This window comes from Haemaphysalis longicornis, unplaced genomic scaffold, assembly GCF_048455015.1.
Source record: "Haemaphysalis longicornis isolate Haplotype H1 unplaced genomic scaffold, Haemaphysalis longicornis Haplotype H1 scaffold_8, whole genome shotgun sequence".
In the NCBI taxonomy this organism is placed as follows: domain Eukaryota; kingdom Metazoa; phylum Arthropoda; class Arachnida; order Ixodida; family Ixodidae; genus Haemaphysalis; species Haemaphysalis longicornis.
In genome coordinates this window covers 77,749,484-77,763,101 of record NW_027526445.1, presented here as the reverse complement: position 1 = coordinate 77,763,101, position 13,618 = coordinate 77,749,484, and positions in this window count along the sequence as shown.

The following is a 13,618-nucleotide window of genomic DNA, read 5'->3' as shown; positions in this document are numbered from 1 at the left end:
TACGATTCAAGAGATACGAGTTGATCGTTCGTGGATGGCCCCACCCTGAAGCCTGCCTGGCAGCTCTCGAGAAGACCGTTGTATTCCAGGAAATATACAAGTATCTTGTTTATCATCTTCTCGAGAAGCTTGCACAGGCAGCTCGTCAGGGCAATAGGACGGTAACTTGAGGGGGACGACGGGTCCTTTCCCTCCTTGAGGAAAGCTACAACTATAGCCTCCTTCCAAGAGTTTGGAATGTGCCCCGAAAGCCATATCTTCTTATATAGGTGTAAGAGTGTTAGAAGAGTGTCTGCGTGTAGGTATTGTATCATTGTATATGTGATGTTGTCTGGGCTGGAGCTGAGGGTTTACACGTGCTCAGAGCAGTCATCAGCTCATGCAGTGAAAACTCTGAGCTATAAGAAGATGTTGAGCTATTGTTATCTAGTATAGGCTTCTTTTCGGCCGTTTGTTTGTGTTTCATTAAAGTGTTTGTGTAGTGTGCTGAACTGGACACGTGTTGGAAGTGTTGTGCGAGTGTGTCAGCCTGGTCTTCGAGTGTGTCCCCTGTAGTTCTGACCAGAGGCAGGCTGTGTGTTTGTTGTCCTTTGAGTTTGCGTATTCTCGTCCATACTTTCCGTGTGTCTGTGTACGATTTTATGGAAGTTATGAAGGAACGCCAACTCTCTCGTTTTGCGTCACGGCGCACACTTTTCCTAACGCCTTGGCCCGTTTGCACAAAATGAGGTTACCCGACCTGGGGTACCGACGAAGGACACCCCACGCCTTTTTCTGGGCCTCTCGCGCCCGCCTGCAGTACTCATTGCACCACGGCCTCCGCTGGTTGCGCGGGGCACCAGAGGCGTGGGGAATGGACTTTTCGGCGGCGGCGAGGATGTGCGCCGTGAGCAGTTGGGTAGCTTCTTCAACGTGCAGGTGTCTTATGGATGTGTGGTGTAGTTTGGATGTCTCTGTAAATGTATTCCAGTTAGCTCTTGCTTCGTTAAACCTTTCATGGGAAGATGGACTGCTGGGGCCTGTACCTATATACGTAAATGAAGTGGGGAAATGGTCACTACCATATGGGTCCGTGCCCACACCCCACTCAAGACATGGAAAGAGAATTGCAGAGCCAATAGCCAGGTCAAGATGTGAGTATGTGTTGTGACCTATGTTATCGTATGTGGGCAGTTTATTGTTGAAAAGGCATGCTCCAGAGGTTGTAAGCAACCTCTCTATCAGGCGACCTCGGGCATCCGTACGAGAAGAGCCCCAAAGAGAATTGTGAGCATTAAGGTCGCCTGTTAGAATGTATGGTTCGGGCAGCTGGTCAACCAGCGCCTCGAAGTCAGAGCTCAAAAGTGTAACATCAGGAGGAATGTATATGGAGCATACCGTTATCAACCCATTAAATATTATTAAGCGTATTGCTACAGCCTCAAGGATAGTGTTTAAAGTGACAGGGTGGCATGCTAAGGATGTCCGGACGATTATGGCCCCACTGCCAGAAGGGTGTGTGCAGCCATCCCTGTCCTTTCTGTATACCAGGTAACTATTCAAGAAATTTGTGTGTTTAGAATTCAAATGTGTTTCCTGAACACACATTACACTTGGCTGATTGGTATGCAGAATCTCATACACGTCGTCAAGATTATTCAGAAGGCCTCTGCAGTTCCATTGTACTATGTTCTCTCTTCCCATTATGAAGTGTTCGGAGCTACTGGACTGTGTTGTTTATGTGTCGTCTTTCGGGGCTGTGATTCTCGTCTTTTTTGGCTTGTCGGGAGGCTTTGGCGTCGGGACGCGTTCCTTGCGGTGCACTGCAGACAAGAACGGACCGACGTCCATTTCATCCTCGGATGTCCTCGGAGCGCCTGAGGGATCAGGCTCCTTGGACCGCGAACCCTTTGGGGCACGCTTTTCTTTGCCCGCAACCACCGAGGGATGCAGGAACGCCTCGGATGGCGCGGGCGGTGCGGTGGGGGTGGAAGCTGCCGCTGGCTCCACCATGTCCATCTCCTCTGCGCCCTCGCCTGTGGTTTGGGACGCTGGAGTGGAAGTGGAGGAGGCAGCATCGCTTCCACCAGACGTGGTTGCCCCCACAGCCGCTGCTGGCTCAGCGAGCGGTGCGGCGGAGGGTTGGGCTGCCTGAGGCAACCCAGGGGGGCGGGGGCGGGACCAAGTCCGACTCGCGGTACTGGTCCCCGCAGAAACCAGACGCCGCTCCGCCCCCCGGCGAGCTGCGTCGGCGTATCTCCCCAGAGGGAAAGAGGCGAACCTCTTCCGCGCCTCTGGGAAGGTGATGTTTTCAGTGACCTTGATGTTAATGATTTTCTTTTATGATTGAAACTTTTCACAGCTGCGGGACCATGCTGCGTGCGGCCCCTGACAGTTTGCACAGGTGAAGGTAGTAGTCACAGTTTTCAGTAGGGTGGTCATGTGCGGCGCATTTCGCGCAGCTCGTTTTGCCGCGACAAGAAGTTGTAGCGTGCCCGAATCGCTGGCACTTGTAGCAGCGGCGCGGGTTAGGTATGTACGGACGTACACCACACCTAATGAAGCCAGCATTGATGTGCTCAGGAAGTTTTGATTTGTTGAATGTCAAGATTATATGCTTTGTGGGGATCCTTATTGCCTCGTCTGATGGTGATACGCCTCACTGCAGTTACACCCTGATCTTTCAGGCCTTCCAACAGATCAGCTTCGGTCTCATTCAACAAATCGGTCTCCGAGATCACACCCTGAGAGCTGTTGAGGCTACGATGGGGGGTGACTCTGATGGCCAGATCTGCCATGCAGGTTTGCGACAGGAGGTTAGTGGCTTGTTGCTGCGTCTTGACATTGACTAGGACTTCACCGGTACGGAGTTTCTTAGCATCGAACGATTTTCCGAGGATGCCTTCCAGGAACTGAGTAATCAGGAATACGGAGATGGAAGAAACAGGGTTTGTTTTGTCAACTGCCTCGATAACCAAGAATCGAGGATAGTTGTCAGGTTTCGGACTGTGGATTGTTGGAAGGGATGGAAAGGAAACTTCGGTGCGGCCCCTTTTCGGGGGCCGATCACGTCTGGGGGGGGTTTTGATTTATCCATACGGCATAGGAAAAAGCAGGGAGACGGGGGTACTTTCTTCTTTGACCTTACCCTAGTAGTCAAAGAGGTCCCGGAGCTCCCTGCCTGGTGAACAGAGATGGAGCCCATCCGCCGGAGCTTGACCTGGGCTCCGACGGCCACCGTTCGTGGTTTCTAACCCTCCACCTATAAACACATCGCCACGGTTGGATCTAGCTTATGTTTGGGGGCTCGGGGTCCGCGGTATCGCCAGTACCGTCACCAAGATTGCTCAAGGTGCCCCGTGCGGGGGACTACTTTTAAGTATTAATAGAGTATACACGAAGATTTTAGTAGTAGGCTTAAGTTATGAGCGTTCATTGAGGTCCCTAATGCTCTTACTAAATGTTGACGAAAGGTATTTTCTGCAGTAGTTGAAAAATAAAATCAATATTGTCGCACACGTGTTCAAAGAGTCCGTGTGAAGCCGGTCGGTTCTGTGACAATTTAGACAACTCTTAAAGCGCATTGAAACAGCCGGATTCCGGAAATTATCAGAGTTAGCCCATTTTGTGACAATTCGAGAGATATCACTTCTGTGCTCACTGAAGATACATGCTTCGGAAAATTGACGGTGAAGGTGTTTTCTTCTAGCCCGTCACGCATTTCCCTGATACGTACCAATTGGGAAAGAAGGTGCTATCCTCTCCATAACAAAAATCTAAGAAAATAACGTGGCGCGGCAGCAGCCGAGGGGAATAGCGTATGCAGAATAACGGTTGCTAGAAACATTGGGTATAGAAGTTACTCGCGCTTACAACCCCAGGCAGGCAGGCAGGGCACGGCGTACCAGCAGCGGAGCCGGAGAACTGCGATATGAAACGCAAAAAGGACTGCTTCCATTTCGAGATATGAACACCTTAGGCGCAGCCCAAACGAAACATGTTTCAGCGTAGTTTCATAGTGCAATTAGGCAGATTTTTTTTCATAAAATAAAAATGTGCAGCCTTTGCTAGTCAAAAGGCTTTATTTCTGCAAATTTCCAAAAAAACTCTTAGATCTAGTATTGTTGTTTTTATTTACGCATTTTTTTTTATACAAAAAAAATGGTTCAGGCATATAGCCATGATTTGTAACTGCATTTAAGGCATTTATACACTCTCACCAAAATCCTAATTTTTTGTGAGTATTTCTGTGCGTATGTATTGGATTGCGGAAGAGGTTGGTGATGTGTGTAACTCCACACATTTTAGAATGTGCGGCATGCCAGGACAACCCCGGCGCTACAGACCCTTCAGCTATTAAATTAGCTTTCATTTCTTTCTATTGTGAGGTCTTTGCAGGAGATTCGCTCGAAGAGATGAAAGACTCATAGTAGCACAACTATGTTCTGCTTCACATTCCCTACCTCACATCCCAGAAAGCGTACACTCCAAAATACTCACAGACGTTACCTGTTCCGACCTATACGACATCTTAGGAGAAATGAAAACCGGATCGGCGACTGGTTCAGGCGGTTTGCCAAAGGAATTCTACAAGCGCGGATGGATGAAATTAGGCTCTTCCTTAGTGCAACTTATAAATTCAATCTAGGCAGATCAGCGACTTCGAAACTCGTTTAGGAGAGGCCGTCTAATGGTACTTTTGAGAGAAAGAAAACGCCCCTCTCTCCCCAGTTCTTACAGACCAATAACCATCTTCAATGCGGCTACAATATTTTAACTTCCCTTTTCATGTCCAGAATTAAAGCTCTTGGCCTGACCTCCTCTCACTCCAACAGGCTGGCTGGTTCCCATACAGAAATATGTTTCCGGCACTTAGCCTAACACGAGATATAGTAGCCTATACGCACCAAACTGGTATTGCCGGTCTGTGTGTCTCTTTACACAAAAAAAAACTCCCACGTCCCCTCGCGGGAACCCCTGTGTACATGCGACTCATAGGGTTTCACGTTGCAGCGTTGGACAGCGGAGGAACGGCGCCGGAACCATGGAGCGGAGCGGCGCAGGCACCGCGTTTTATAGCGCGCATAACGTGGAGGGGACGCGCCGGCGCCAGCGCGTCTGCCGTGGCTTTGACGCAACACAATCCAACACAATCCACTTTATTCCAATCCAATCCAAATCCAATCCAATACAATCTAATCCAATCCAAGTTAAGCCAAGCCAAGCCAAGCCAAGCCAATGCAATCCAATCCAATTAAATCCAATGCAAGCCAAGCCAATCGAATGCCGTATCGGTGTCGTGGAGGCGGGATAGTGTTGTGTGTTATTCAGTTCACTTTCATCGCGCGTCCCTGCATTCGATTGCCTTTCCCAGCAGTAAAATTAGCCATAATCCTGATATTGAGGTTCGCCTGATGGGTAAATGGACCAGACAAAATATATCCTGAACTCCCCATAGCGTAGCTATGAATCTGTATAACGGTACACTAATGTGACCGGAATGATATACCCTGTTTCAGTTTGAAGAACCGCCGAAAAACTGTAAGGTTTGCACATTCAAACACCACAAGTACGCGTAAAGAGCCTCGGAAGCCATGTTTTGCGTTGCGTAACGCAGCCAACTGAGTTGAAAAGGCAAAGTATTTGCAATGTCTTGTTAAACAATTGCATGTAATCAAGGGCGGCTGTGTTCGATTTCTATTCCGGCTCATTTTTTTGTTTATTTGTTTGAGGGCGAGTAGCAATATTGGTTTGTCCTGTGCTCAAAATGCCGGATCGGTAGCCTCATGAAACACTTCATGATTCTGGAATAACAAAATTAACCGCGGATGATTTGGAATAAAAAAAATTAAGCGCATTGGGGGCAAAGGTACAGTTGTTGGTAACGCGTGATTTTTGACCGCTAATGAGATTTTGGAATGCTAAAAGTAGCTGACTTCAAAATATCAATAAATGGGAACAAATGTTAAGCGCCGAGGTTAAAAATCACGGAAGGCGGAAATATTTGTACAGAGATAATTCAGCGGCAGTCGCTATTCAAGTCTAGTTTTGGTTATGCGGTTTCTTCTCCGTCGAAAATACGATTAATAAGAAGCACTTTTCAAAAAATGTGAACACTGGCATTGAGGCGATATATAAATAACTCGTAAGTGACAAATATTTGGAGGAGTTTGTGTTCTCAACACGAAATATCCCGGCCAAGCCGCATACATATTTGCTTTCAAGAGATGTTTATATACCAACATGGCATGATCTTTTCTGTCGCCGTTGTTACGAATCGGCCTGCAACACGTGTTTTCCCGCATCAGCGACCACGTGGGAATCGACCATGTGCGCCCGCGTGTCGGTGAATCGTACTTTCGTGTCTCGCCATGCCGGGTCAATCACCTCGCTTTGCAACGTGCTTCCGGCAGCTGCCAGCGCCACACCCTTCAGGCACCTGCTTGACCTCCCGGGCTCAGACGTTTCGCTATCGGCACGATCAGCAGTTGATAGCGCGACCCCGGCACCTTTCAAGGACATTCTCTCCCCCCCTCGCGGACGCCATGTGGGACGAAGCCATGGGTGACTCACTAACTATGGACAGAGTGTGTGCGTGTCTGTGATTTCGTGGCGTGTTACTCTTGGGGGCGTTTTTTGGGTATAAATAGAAGCAGCACAAACGTTGAAATTCATTCCTGTCGGAGCAGCGAATCCATGCGGTCGCTCTGCTCGTGTCCTGTATTGTAACCTCACCCGTCAGGGCATTGTATGTTTTTTTGGCTTCGGCTCACCTCTCGCCATGAAGTAAACAGTTACGTTATCCTACTGCTCTGGTCTTCTCTTCACGGCTGCAACACCGGCTGGCCGCTCGCATCATACAGGCTACCCATCGTATGTTGGATGCCACGGAGAAAGGATCGGGTGCCCCCGCCCGGTCGCAACAACTGGTTGGCAGCGGTCGGATGACAACTTCGTGACACCTGGAACCAGCGGTGCGAGACCCAACACCACGGACGTCAAGGCGGCTTCGGACTTCGCAGAATTCACGGCGGTCAAGGGTGAGTGCGGGACTTTTCTTCACTAAGTTTTACCAGGCTTCTGAGGATAGCTGGTAGGGCGTCTGTTTTTGTCGCGTGGGTTATTCGCGCAAAACATTTTTTGGAACAGTGGGAAAGCAGTACTCTAGACCGGCCATGAATTTGAAAGCGTTGAAAAAACCGCAGTTGTTGGAGCTTGCAAAAGAGTTGCGCTTGGATGTTACGGACGCGCTGAGAAAGCCAGAGCTGATAGAGACTATACTCGCTGTTGGGGCTGACGATGTCGAGCTGTCTGAGTGCATTGAGACGATTAATGGCAGGGCGACCGCTAAACGTCAGGCTGCAGAGGCAGAGGCTGCGCGCCAGCGTGAGGAACGCGAGGAAAGAAAGCGCGAAGAGGAACGCGAAGAAAGAAAGCGAGAACAGGAGCAAGAGAGGCAGAAACAGGAACGCGAGGTAAGAAAGCGAGAACAGGAACGCGAGGTGAAGGAACGGGAGTGACAGCATGAGCGGGAAATGAAGCGTTTAGACGTCGAGGCGTCTCGACCTAGACATCGGAGTGGCAGCAGCGTGCAGTCTGCGGCGACTGAGCGACCTACGTTGCGAATGTGTGACCTAATGCGACCCTACAAGGTAGGAGAAGGCATCGGTCTTTTTTTGGTCAACTTCGAGCGTACGTGTGAGAGGGCCCAGTTTAGCCGAGACTCATGGCCGCAAAAGCTGCTTACGCTTTTGCCAGGTGAGGCATCCGACGTGATGGCTCGCTTGCCAAAGGAGGAGGCGGAGGACTACCAAAAAGTCAAGTCGAGCCTCCTGCGTAAGTACAGGCTGTCAAAAGAGGCGTTTCGCCAGAAGTTCCGTGAAGCCGAGAAAGCTAGGGGCGAGTCGTACTCGGAGTTCGCCTACAAGCTGAAGGCAAATATGGAAGAGTGGCAAAGAGGCAGAGGCTTTCGTAGAGCACGACAAGGTAGTTGAGTGCTTCGGTCTTGAGCAGTTTTACCGCCGTCTACCAGAGAACCTAAGACTCTGGGTGCAAGATAGGCCAGGGGTAAAAACTGTGGATCAGGCAGCTCAGCTAGCCGACGAGTTCGTCGCACGTCGAGGTGCGCAGGGGCCGACAGACGGCCAAAAAGAGTTCAGGCCGAGGCCTGATAAGTCAGGGCCGAAAGGCAGAGCTCCCCGGGAAGACGGTGGGGCAAGCGAAGTCGTTCTCGTGGATAGAGAAACTGGCCACGATAACAAAGAGAGAGCAGCAGACGCTGAGGACCAGCGCAGAAAGAAAGCTTTCGAGGCGCGCCGACAGGCTGCATGTTACAACTGCGGCGAGACGGGACATTTCGCTGCCAGTTGTAAGAAAGGAAAACTCGTCTTTCACGTATTAGATCAGAGTGAGGACAGCAGGCAGTTTCTAGAGCCGTACGTACGGGAGCTAGTCGTCAATGGTAAACCGTGCCGAGTTCTTCGTGACTCCGCGGCAACGGTAGACATGGTCCACCCTTCGTACGTTGAACCGGATCAGCTAACAGGGCAGTGTGTTTGGGTGAAGCCAGCCGTAGGTGCACGAAACGTTCGTCTACCGATTGCTAAGGTCAGCATCGGAGGTCCGTTTGGTGAACTTGTGACGCAGGCAGCAGTATCCCCACAACTACTTCCGGAGTACAAGTACCTATTCTCGAACAGGTCAGATCAGCTGTTAAGGGGATAGGGGTACAAATTTGAGAAACTGCCAAGGAAAGAACCAGCTAGGCTCGCTGCGAAGAGCTCAAGTAACGAAAGGGTCGCCACTTCTGTGAGGAATGGCGAAACTCAGAGAGAAAGCGATGATTGGGCATTTCCAGAGGCTCACGACGGAGGTCAGCGTAAGTACACTGTGTGTAAGGCCCCTACGGTGAGCGGAGATGTTTCATCGCCATGTTCGAAGTGCGCTAGATCACTGGAATCCTTGAAAACGGCTGTCGACCCGAACGCGCGCAGTTCGCGGGCAACTGAGCCGTCTTTTGAGACAGGGCAGCCTAGGTGTAGTGTGGTTCTGGTAGGAAGGAAGGAAAACGGAAACACGCTTCGGTCTTGGCGTGCCGAGGTTGTCGCTGAAAGCGCGAGGGACGACGAGGTAGTGACTGTTGGGAACTGCAAGGTGTCTAATGGGCTCGTCGTGCCCGTTTCACTCCAAGCTGATGCTCCCGTCGATAGGCCAACATCGGCTGAGCTAGTTGAGGTTCCGGTGTCGCCTGTGGCTGAACCGAAGTCGGGAACCGACCAGCCTACAGGAGAGAACGCAAACGCGTTCCGGCGTTTGCTTGCCAAACGCGTTAGTAAAAAGGCGAGCAATGAGGAGGTAGCAAAAACTTCAGCGCGTAATTGTGGTGCGTGTTTCAGTGCGAGCAAAGCCATGAGCTCGCATCGCGCCGAGGGAACGCCGCCTAGAAGCAGTGCGCACATAACGTACGAACGGGGGAAAGTCCCGCTCGCTCCTCCGCGCGCTCGACCTTTGTCGAACAAGACGACCGGTGTCATTTCACGCGGTCACAGCAGCGTTGAGAGAACGGCTGCAACTAAAGTGCGGTACAGAAAGGGAAAAACTCAGGGCATTGACGAGAGCTCCAATCGCAGCTCTCGGCGCGGGAAGTGGCCTGTTGACGCCTGACTTTCTCAATTTCTTTGTTTTCCTGAATCAGGTTTTGCCCTTTACGATTACGTTTTTTTGTGTATGGGACATTTCCAATCACGCGAAATGTCACCTTTCAAGTTTGTGCACTTGTCTAAAGTACTGCTGGGCTAAAATATAACTAGTGTAGTTAGTTATTAGCGTTTTTTTTTGCAACTAAAAACCTGGTAGATCTTCAGTGTGGATTTGTCTTCGCACTTGCCGGCGATGCGGTTGTGTCTTCCTGTGTTGTTCTGTTGCTTGCCTGTCAAAGCCAGAGACGTTCTTGGGGAGCCACTACTCGTCCAGTGATCGGCCCTGTGAAGCTCCAGCACGGTGTCGTACAGCCCCGGCCTGGAGTCGAGCGTCTGCTGAGCACTTCACTGCGAAAGCATCCCTCCGGACAACGGTTGCAGACCCTTATCCATCGGGATCTCGGACCCCCGGCGGAGAAGCTGTTACGAATCGGCCTGCAACACGTGTTTTCCCGCATCAGCGACCACGTGGGAATCGACCATGTGCGCCCGCGTGTCGGTGAATCGTACTTTCGTGTCTCGCCATGCCGGGTCAATCACCTCGCTTTGCAACGTGCTTCCGGCAGCTGCCAGCGCCACACCCTTCAGGCACCTGCTTGACCTCCCGGGCTCAGACGTTTCGCTATCGGCACGATCAGCAGTTGATAGCGCGACCCCGGCACCTTTCAAGGACATTCTCTCCCCCCCTCTCGGACGCCATGTGGGACGAAGCCATGGGTGACTCACTAACTATGGACAGAGTGTGTGCGTGTCTGTGATTTCGTGGCGTGTTACTCTTGGGGGCGTTTTTTGGGTATAAATAGAAGCAGCACAAACGTTGAAATTCATTCCTGTCGGAGCAGCGAATCCATGCGGTCGCTCTGCTCGTGTCCTGTATTGTAACCTCGCCCGTCAGGGCATTGTATGTTTTTTTGGCTTCGGCTCACCTCTCGCCATGAAGTAAACAGTTACGTTATCCTACTGCTCTGGTCTTCTCTTCACGGCTGCAACACCGGCTGGCCGCTCGCATCATACACACTACCCATCGTATGTTGGAGGCCACGGAGAAAGGATCGGGTGCCCCCGCCCGGTCGCAACACCGTGAAAGATGTCGCTAGGCTACGGAGACGTCAGCAAGGTTTATATTAAGCGAAGTGTTCTTTATTGGCGTTATTCCTGGTTCTCGAACTCTAAGGTATTATGTGATTGCTTCGTCGGTGCATTCAACTTGAACACTGTCACAAATATTTTTCTTTTTTACGAGTTGTTGGCCAAAACAAAACTTCTGGTGTTACGCACTGTCTGGGGTGTTCGCCAGGTAATTACATCCATTCATGAGTACTCGGTATGTTGGATTTATGAGTCTACTTTCGCCATGTTCCACTCGTGTCGAATTTTTGTAGTCTGAGTTACTTATGAGTGAAAGGTTTGGCCAACTGTCATTGCCCCTAGTTTTTCTTGCTTTACGTTTGGTTGGACTAACGTAGGGCTCAGTGATTATGAGGCAATGCCAAATCCATGCACGTCAAGCAGTGGGTACCGATGAGGACGTTACGCCGCACAACACAGAGTAAAGGGACACTGAAGTGAATTTGTCATGCTCCCGTTTTTGCTTGCACTGTGTAGACTGGCTCAAATAAGCACACTTTTAATTTGTTTATCCGGTTGACAAATCGGTAATTATTTTACAAAATCGCGCAAGAAGAAAAACTACCATGCGCGGTTTGCGGCGGCCGCACAAACTAAGCTGTGACGTTGGGAGGAGGGGGCGCCGTGATTGGACGATGCCCAAGGTTAGCAATCAAACAAGTTTCGGTTTAGATTTCAGTCTGTAAAACAACATGTTTGACATTCTATGTCGTCGTTGGATGGGCATTCTCAATATCCCAGTTATCGTAGTACCGCGCTTCTGCCATGTTGTCGGCTGTAAAATGCATAAGATAAGCCTCCCAGGATGGCTTGGAATCGTAGCATTCACTATCTGAAGCCTACGCAGTGAATGAACGCCCTCCGCGTCCCCGCAGACGCTCAAATGCATGCGCTTTTCCCCCATATTTGCAGCTTGCCTCGCTCATGCCTGTATCGTAAAAACCGTGTTCGCACCAGGCCAAGGGTCTGTTGATTCTGGCCTGTGCCCACTGCCCGCAAGCAGTCGGTGCTTATGGCAACAGCAAGCCAACGAGAACTCGATAGCGCGGCAGTGCCAGCCTGCGCGAGTTCTGTGGACTAGTTCGTGGAGCAATGAACGTTGAGGCCCAAAACAAGGTGAACTCAGTATAGAAAACATCGGCGAAAAACAAAAAAAGGTAACTCATAAAAAGAAAAAAAAAGCATGCACCCGCGGCGATTCGAAATTGTGACTGGCAAAAACACTTGCGATGACATACCCAGCACCCCAGACGACTAGGCCACAGGGAGCCGCTGGCAGCGTGGAAAAACATAAGGTATATAATGTATAACCAGTTTACACTTTTATTTAGTTTTAGTATTTCAAGCAACTTAGGTGACTATTTGTTGTATTGCGCTCGTGCAATAAGCGTCCCGCGAGTTTCCACAATAGCTGACGTCTAGCAATTGCATTTCGTAGACGGGAAAGCGTTCGCAGATGCGTAGTCGTGCTGCTGACCGCTCTGCTTGTTCGCCCAGCGCAAAAAAGTGCTTCCCGCACCCTAGGTTTACGCTGTACGGTACAAATATCAGTTGATTCTATTTTCTTAGTACCTATATTGACTTCGCTCACTCTTCTCCCCCTTCAAGAGGCCTTATATTTTCCTACTGGCGTACCAGTCAGCGAAGCGTCGCATGTGCGCTTGTGTGAAGTGGCCTTGAATTGGAGCTAGATACAGTGTACAAACTAACGAAGTAAATAAAGGCGCATTCGTCATTCCCAAACGTGTTGTGGCTTAGGTTCAACTGATCGAGCGAATCGCGACGACCCGTTCGTGGCCGGCGGACTAAACGGTGGGCCGACTGACTTGGTCGCGGAAGGTCGGCGAGCCGTGCAGTAGCGCAGCCAATTGTCAGCTCCTCTTCTGCTGACGTCACACGAAAACGCCACAGAAAATGGCCGAGCGTAAAGAGAGGGCGACAGCATTTTCGAATTGATTTTTCTACTAAATAAATTCGCATAAACGCGCAGAGAGTGATCGAAACAGGCCCGAGGGACTCCGGACTACAGTTTGCGTTCGTAATCCCGCATTGTTTACAAATCACTTCAGTGTCCCTTTAACAATAGCCTCAAGTTGGCGGTCTTTTGCGCGCACCACGCGCTGTTAGGTGTGGTAGCCGCTCGACTCACAGCATAAAAAAAGAGGGGGGGGGGCAGTGATTGCTCTTACACCTGAGAAATACAAGAGATGAGGTTGTAGGCATCGGAACGAACATGCCTTCCGCGGCTGAGAAAAAAATGATTTAGATTATCAATTACCCGCGCATCCACTTGCTCTGCTGCAAAGTGGTATAAAGACGACAGTTTTCTTACATTTCTGTGACGCAATAGGCTCTCCGCTCTCTTCAACCGTTCAGTCTCTTGCTCTCACCTGACCGTCCCCTAATGGTTATTGCTATAAAAAATTGTGTCAATTCCAATATCTTTTACCGCCTTCGCAAAACTCTTGGACACTTTAATGGAAGAGCGTCCAACTGGCCTCATAGTTTTACGCATTGCTTTAAGTTTTTTTTTTCACAAAAAATTCGGAAGCTTCGCACTGGTGGCGCGAAGACTGGGCAAACAGAGAAGCTGGCGTCCCTGCCTACCTTAATCCTGGTTCGAAAACGTTTATGCGCGGTTAGGCTGGGAGGCTCGGCCAACGTTTCTCCGTGGCTATGCTTCAAGAGTCGCTCAACGTTTCTACATGGTGTCCTCCTTAGCCCCTCAAAAATCAAACAACACTCCGTCATTGAAGTATGCACAATGTACATCCGCCTACCGGCTTTACGGTAAAGCACAACGAGTTACGGAA